We start from the raw sequence: 8,069 nt of genomic DNA on the forward strand, positions 1-8,069 counted from the left end.
AAGGACTCTTTGATGAGATATGAGAAGGGAATGGGTAAGTTTCTATAAACAATATTATACAGAATACTATTATATCTTTACAATCATACAATTATCTGAAAAGTACAAAGAAAATAAAATAGCATATTTATAGGTTACTGTTGATTTTAAAGAAGCATTTGATGTAGTAGAACAAAATGAATCTTTAAGGGTTCTCCTCCAACAAATTATCTATCTTGCCTGTGTTAAATCAAACAAGATTCCTTAAAAATGCAACAATAGGAAGATATGTTGTCTAAATGTGTTTGTCACTAGCATAGAAGATATCTATTACAAGGTCAAATCAAAAAGGGTTTCATTATACAAGATAAGATCAATCAGATGCTCTTATTTCAGCAGATAATGAAAGAGTGAAAATAATTTTAATCAAAATTAAAACACTAACATATCTCTTAAATAAAATTCATGATTAAATTTACTACCCATAAAGGAAAAGCCAAATAGCCAAAAAATGCCCATTGTTTAGATTATGATGTACAATTGAATAAACAATTCATGATCTAAATCATCAGTTCATAAAATTTTGGGCAGACACTGCATAGAGACAATGAGCAAGGGCCCAACTGAATAGAAAGAAATTGAGCTGGGTTTCATTTGGAAAGTTCCATATGAAATTTGACCATAACCTTTCCCCTGAAACACAGACTCCCTTTTATTTTTATCATCAAATTTTTCAGCTAATGCTGTATGGCTATTGGTCTGGGTATACCTAATCTCCAAAGAAGTAAAGTTGCTGGTCATCCAAAAGGTAACGCATAAGTAGACTCTAACCAACTTCCAAAGAGCTAGTAAGGGGTAATTAATTGGTAGCACTGGAGAAATATATGTGTTATAGGGGTAGGTTCATTATGTTAAAAAGAACAAGCAAAAACCAGTGGACAATCTAGGTTTTCCACTACTAATTATGTGTTGTCAAGAATTTTTTTGGATAGCTAACAACATGATGGGTAATCTCTTATGAAAAATGTAGGGAGACAGTTAAGTTTCACAGGATGAAAAGTCATAGATGAGCTGAAATCTGTATTCCTAGAAGGAATTCATGTAATGTCATCTGGCAAATTTTTTTTTAAAAAAAAAAAGCTCTCCAATTTAGAATTACGCCCAAAGGACAACAAAAATGTGCATACCCTTTGAATCCAGCAATACCACTACAGGGTCTATACCCTGAAGAGATTATGAAAAGAGGTAAAAACAGCCCTATTTGTGGTAGCAAAGAATTGGAAATTAAGTGAATGTTCTTCAATGGGGAATGGCTTAACAAACTGTGGTATATGTATGTCATGGAACACTATTGTTCTGTTAGAAACCAGGAGGGACGGGAATTCAGGGAAGCCTGGAGGGATTTGCATGAACTGATGCTGAGTGAGATGAGCAGAACCAGAAAAACACTGTACACCCTAACAGCAACATGGGGGTGATGATCAACCTTGATGGACTTGCTCATTCCATCAGTGCAACAATCAGGGGCAATTTGGGACTATCTGCGATGGAGAATACCATCTGTATCCAGAGAAAGAATTGTGGAGTTTGAACAAAGATCAAAGGCTATTACCTTCAATTTAGGGGGCGGAAATCATCTTATTATGTAATTTTGCTATCTCTTATACTTTATTTCTTTCTTCCTTAAGGATATGGTTTCTCTCTCATCACATTCAAGTTAGATCAGTGTATAACATGGAAACAATGTAAGACTATCAGACTGCCTTCTGTGGGGGGTGGAGGGAGGGAAGCAAGAACAGGGGGGAAAAAAAACTATAAAACAAAATCAATAAAATCTTTCTTAAAAAAAAAAACAAAGCTCGGAGCGGCTAGGTGGCGCAGTAGATAGAGCACCGGCCTTGGAGTCAGGAGTACCTGAGTTCAAATCTGGCCTCAGACACTTAATAATTACCTAGCTGTGTGGCGTTGGGCAAGCCACTTAACCCTATTGCCTTGAAAAATCTAAAAGAAAAAAGAAAAAAAAGCTCTTGAACAGAACCTGTTTAAAAATATATTTAAATACTAAAAACAGCACTATCTGCAATGTTGTAGATTAGGGGACTTTCCAATAAGGTCAAAGATAAAAAAAAATCTTCATTATTACCATTATTATTCAATATAACACTTTAAATGCTGGCTAAAGCAATATGACAAAAAACCCTAAAGGAATAAGCATAAACACAGAGGAAAGAAATATTGTTTTTGTTTATGATATATATGATGATTTCATCTAATAACCCTAAAGGTTGAATTAATAAAACTAAATGAAACAATTCATCAAAGTTACAGGATAGATAATAAATCCATATTAATCATAAGCATTTCTGTATGTTCCTATTTTGTTCAATCATTTCAGTTGTCTCCAACTCTTCATGAGTCCTTTTGGATTTTTCTTGGAGATACTAGAGTAGTTTGTCATTTCTTTTTTCAATTCATTTTACAAACAAGGAAACTGAGGCAAACAGGTTAAGTGATAGCTAAGAAGTATCTGAGGCCAAATTTGAACTCAGGAAGATGAATCTTGCACTCTATATATTATGATATATCTGAATATTACCAAGGAAACCAGCAGGAAGAAATAGAGAAATTCTGTTAAAAGTACTAGGAAGTCTGTCTACCAAGACTTACACATGAATCATATGAACTCAATTGCAAAACATTCTTTTCACAAATAAAGACCTTTAAATGACTAGAGGAAAATTAATTGCTTGTGGATATGCCAAGTCAATATAAAAAAATGACAATGCTGCCTAAATTAATTTGCTTTTTTTAGTGCTATACCATACTACCAAAGATTCTTTTATACAAATAGAAAAAATAATTAAATTCATCTAGAGGAACAAAAGACCTAGCATATCAAAGGAATTAATGAAAAAAAGAGAAAACAAAGGGGTCTTACCAGTACTATTTCTCAAACTTTCCTACAAAGCAATAATCATCAAAGCAATTTCCTACTGTATAAAAAAGAAGCATATTCAAAGAGGAAAAAATAGAGAGGTTGATCAATGGGAGAGATTAGATAAATATACAGATATAAACAAGAACAGTATGATAAGCCCAGAAGATCCTAGGGACAAGAACTCATTATTCAACAATAATCTGTTAGGGGAAAATTTTCTCTTAAACTAAATATAAACCAACATCCCACACTATATACCAAAATAAGCTCCAGCTACAAACATTACTTAGCTATAAAAGGTGGCATCATAAGCAAATTAGAAGAGTATGAAAGAAATTAGGTACCAGATCCATAATTAAAGAAATAAAGGCAGACATTTCTGATTACATAAAATTAAAAGAAACAGAAATAATGTAGTTGGAAATTAGAAGAGAAACAAGTAAATGGGAAAAAAATATTTGCAAGAAGTTTTTCTGATAAAAGTCTCATTTCTAAGACTTATATGGAACCACATTTCACAACTATAACATATAATTCAATTTCTAAGAATAAGAACCATTCTCTCTCTCCCCTTTACTTTATCGCTCAAGTGAGTCTATATTTTTTTGGGGGGAGGGGGTATTTTGTTTACTCTTAAACAAGAATATTTTATTAATGTATAAAAGCATTTGTACAAAATGAGAATAAATATTAAATATTAAAAAATTTTAAAAAAGATATTTGACCAACACAATAACCTTCACAATTCCTGAAGACTCAGGATCCTACCCACCTTCTGATGGAGAGGTGAAAGATTCAGTACAGACAGACATACTTTTGGTCATAAGCAATTCAGGAATTTGTTTTACTTGACTAAAATTGTTTTTAACAGGAATTTTCTTTTTCTTGCCTTCTCAATGGGGGAGAGGAAGAAGAAAAGGAAGGAGAGAATGCAAATCTGAAAATAAAACAAAATTTAATTTAACAAAGAAAATATATTTAAGTATTAAAAAAAAATAATCCCCCTACACACAGAGCAGAATTATTACATTATAAGTTCAAAGTAGAAACCCCTGTGTATTTCGTATAAGGAAGCTTTAGAAAGCTAAGTTTCAGAGGCAGCTAGGTGGCACAGTGAAGAGAGCACTGTCCCTGGAATCAGAAGTGCCTGAGTTCAAATCCGACCTCAGACACTTTAAAAGTAACCCCATTTGTCTTGTAAAATCCTAAAAAAACCCCAAAAAACCCCCCCAAGGTTTCCACATTAACATTTCAAGGAATATCAAAAGGAAATTGTAAACTGTACCTACAGACCAGTAGTTTTGCAATTTTTTAAAAGCTCAAAAATTATAGAAAATTATAACTGCTGAAATTAAAACTCTAATAATTGACTAATAATTAGAAAATAAATTTGCTCATCATGCATAAAGAACCAAATCTTATTTACTCATTTTTAAAACTGAAATAAATTGATCAGGAAAATTGGGCTAACATACAGTTAAGAATAACCTGGCTGCGTAGTCACTCAATTCTGGTTGCCTAGAAACTACTTCTGAGTCCATTAGTAAATTTCAAATTCCCTAAAGTCTTTGTACAGCCCAAGAAAAATGAGGTTATTAAGCAGGAAGGAACTACAGACTCTCCTAAGATTTGGGCTATTTTTTCTAGCTTCTTAAGATGTGGTAAAATTTATGAATATTTCTTGACCAGCATATATAAGAAATCTTTTTTATTTAATATTTATTTATTCTCATTTTGTACAAATGTTTTTATACGTTAATAAAATAATCTTGTTTAAGAGTAAAAAAAATACCCCCTCCCCCCAAAAAATATAGACTCACTTGAACGATAAAGTAAAGGGGAGAGAAAAAATTAAAATTAAAAAATAATAGTAAGAATTGTAGGTATGGCCAGGTGGCTCAATGGATGGAGCACCAGCCCTGGAGCCATGAGTACCCGAGCCCACATCGGGCCTCATACACCCAACAATCATCCAGCCATCTAACATGCAAGCCACCCCAACCCCACTGTCCTGCAAAACCAAAAAAAGAAAAAAAAAGACTGAAATAAAATAAAGTAGTAATAATAGTAGGAGCGGTTGGGTGGCGGACAGATCATTGGCCCTTAAGCCAGGAGCATCAGGGTCCAAATCTGGCCTTAGACACCCAACCATCACCCTGCTATGTGGCCCCAGGCAGGCCACCCAGCCCCATTTGCCCTGCACCCCCCCCAAAATAATAATAATAATAAAAAATGTGCTTGAGTCTTTGTTCCAACACCAACAACTCTGTTGCGGGTGGATCACATTCTTTATAAGTCCATCGCAAAAGTTACTTCCATATTTTTCCACAATTGCCATTGCTGATTGCAACTCCCTCCTTTCATATTTCTCCACTACCATGTACTATATTTTCTCTCTCCTTTCACTCTGACTCTGCTGTAGGGTAGCTGAGTGGCGCAGCAGACAGATCCCTGGTCCTGGGGCCAAGAAGCCCTGAGCCCCCATACCACCCCTTAGGCCCAGAATCCACCCGACCCTATGGTCCCAGACAGACCTTCCAATCCCAGCCCCTTGCAAGAAGTAAGAAGAAAATGTGTTATATCTGACCACTCTGCCCCCATGTGTCCATCCTCTCCTCCATCACTCACATCACCCCTCCTCCCCCACCCCCCCTTTCTTACTCCAGATGCCTACACCCCATTGAGTAATATATAAGAAATCTTAAAGAGTCATTCTGATAACCAACATATCCTGAAAGATCATCCTTTCTATATCTGAAAGATATAAACCCTCACAATGGCTATACTGGATCTAGCCCATAACCAAATATAAAGCTCTTCTACAATTGAAAATATGACATGTAATATTATTTTCCTAAGATATATTTCTTAGACCCAGGTTCAAAATGAACCAATCTCTTCCACTTCTTGTTCTTCCCCTCTTGATATCTAAATTTCTTGATTTCCAAATTTCCTATTTGCTTTGTTACAATAGAGTTAAAATACTTCTAATATAATTTGGAACATTTCAGAAAGAAAGCATAAGACAGAATGTCTTGATCTGTGAAAAGTGAACAATGAAGCTAAAAGAACTGCTCATTTACCCAAGATTTACTCCACGATACCTTCAGATTTTCTTTCCACTCCTCCCAACACCCTCATCCTTGTAAGAATTATTTTCCATAATGACTACAATTTTATTATAAATATTCTTCATGACAAATACAATGCATATTTATTCATTTTTAACATTCTTTTAAAAATTGACTTATAATTCTCTCTTTCCTTCCTTCTTGAGAAGGCAAGAAATATGATATCAATTATACAATGTTAAGTCATGCAAAACATATTTCCATATTAGCCATGTTGCAAAAATACAGCTAGAAAAATAAAGTGAAAAAAGTTCACTTCAATCATATTTACAAAGCTTGGTAGTATTTCAATAAAAATATAAACTAATCTAATTTCGTGAACATAGTTTTCTATTCTTATGCCCTATAAATATTATCTTCTTCCTACTTAGACAATAGAAACAGTCTTAGTCCCAGACTCTAACTCATTCATGAGTTGAACTAAATGATCAATGAAGTCTCAACTCAAAATTCTATAATACTGTCATTTCTGTCTTCATAGTATTGGTTTTATAACGAACAAATGAAAAAAATGATGTTAAGCATTTAATATAAATAGAAAAGACAGAAAAATCTTGCCTTTAAGTAGCTCACATAATTAAGTAAAACGCTACAAAGAGGAGGGTTCACCTGAAGAGTAGAAAGAAGAGTCTAAAGGTGCTAAGGATATAGATATAGGGCAGATGACAAAAAAGCAGGAATCCTAAGAGTATACTGTCATATTAGATGTCAATGCATGGGACTTTGGTAGGTATAATAGCAATGCAAATGCCTAGGCCCAAAGACTGTAGTTGCTGACTCTACTTATCAAACCAACGTGAGAGTCCATGTCTCTCAGCAGGAATAAATGGGCTGGAGAGGTCTGGTCATTACTGTTTGAAGGAAGGAGTATCTTTACCTCAAAGAGAACAAGGAAAAAAGGAAAATTATCCATATGTGCAAAAATACATTTATAGCAGCTTTTTTTTTATGGTGGCAAAGAACTGGAAATTAATACAGGGAGAGGCTCAACAATTGGGGACTTGGTGGATGAATACAATGCTGCGTTCTAAGAAATGAAGAAACTGATGGTCTCAGAGAAACCTGGGAAGAGATGTATGGATTTATGCAAAGTAAAGTAAGCAGGACTGTCATCAACATTTTAAAAATGAATAATTTTGAAAGACTTAAGAACTTTGATTATTCAGTGATCAATCATAATTCTAGAGAACTGATGATGAAGAATATTACCCAATTTCCAACAGAGAGATAATAAATGAATATACAGAATGAGGGAAACACATTTTGGACAAGGTTAATATGGGAATTTGTTTTGCTAGATTATGCATATTATCTTCAAGGGTTTTGTTTCTTTTTTTCCCCCTCCAGTGAATGGAGAGGGGAAGGTGGGAGGAGAAAAAAATAAATGCTTGACAATTGGAAAAAATCTTGGATCCTTTACAATTCTTATATCCAGTAGATTTAAATTATGGCAATCATTTAAACTAAAGATTTTTAACATTTTGTTTCATGTGCTCTTTTAGTCATATAGACCCTTATATGACCCCTTCTCAGAAAAAAAAAGTCTTTAAAACATAAAATGAAATATATAGGAATACAAATGAAAGCAATTATACTGAGTTATAGTCACCAAAATTCAAAGACAAGTTCAAAGACACCAAGTTAAGAAACTGTTGTAAGCAATGTATTAAAGCTATATACATTCCTTTGCCCCAGGGCTTAGCTTAAAGAAAGTAGGTATATAACAGTCTGAATTTGCAATCTTATAATCTCTAGGGCACTTGTCCAGGGTCACCCAACTAGTATGTTTAAGGGGCATCACGTAAAACTCTAGTCTTTTTGACAGTGACTCCACCAACTATGCTATGGTACATCTCAATTCTATAAAAATTAACCAACTAATAAATTTTTAAAAAATTTTATGAAGGAAATGACAAAGCGCATATGTGCTTTTGCCAAGAAAACTCCATATAGACTCACAAAGAGTCAGATATAACTGACTGACCTAACAACAACCACAAAATTTTGAATCTACAAACATT

The 8,069-nt window shown here is 33.9% G+C and overlaps 1 protein-coding gene across 1 annotated transcript in view; it reads right to left on the reverse strand.

Annotated features, from left to right (window-relative positions):
- Positions 1-5,365, reverse strand: part of GREB1L (GREB1 like retinoic acid receptor coactivator) — a 269,600-nt gene extending 264,235 nt beyond the window's left edge. Inside the window, exon 1 of the mRNA XM_074200527.1 lies at positions 3,690-5,365. The gene's annotated coding sequence lies outside the window, so the exon portion shown is untranslated. The remainder of the gene's footprint in view (positions 1-3,689) is intronic.
- Between the last annotated feature and the right edge of the window lie 2,704 nt (positions 5,366-8,069).

This window comes from Macrotis lagotis, chromosome X, assembly GCF_037893015.1.
Source record: "Macrotis lagotis isolate mMagLag1 chromosome X, bilby.v1.9.chrom.fasta, whole genome shotgun sequence".
Taxonomy (NCBI): domain Eukaryota; kingdom Metazoa; phylum Chordata; class Mammalia; order Peramelemorphia; family Peramelidae; genus Macrotis; species Macrotis lagotis.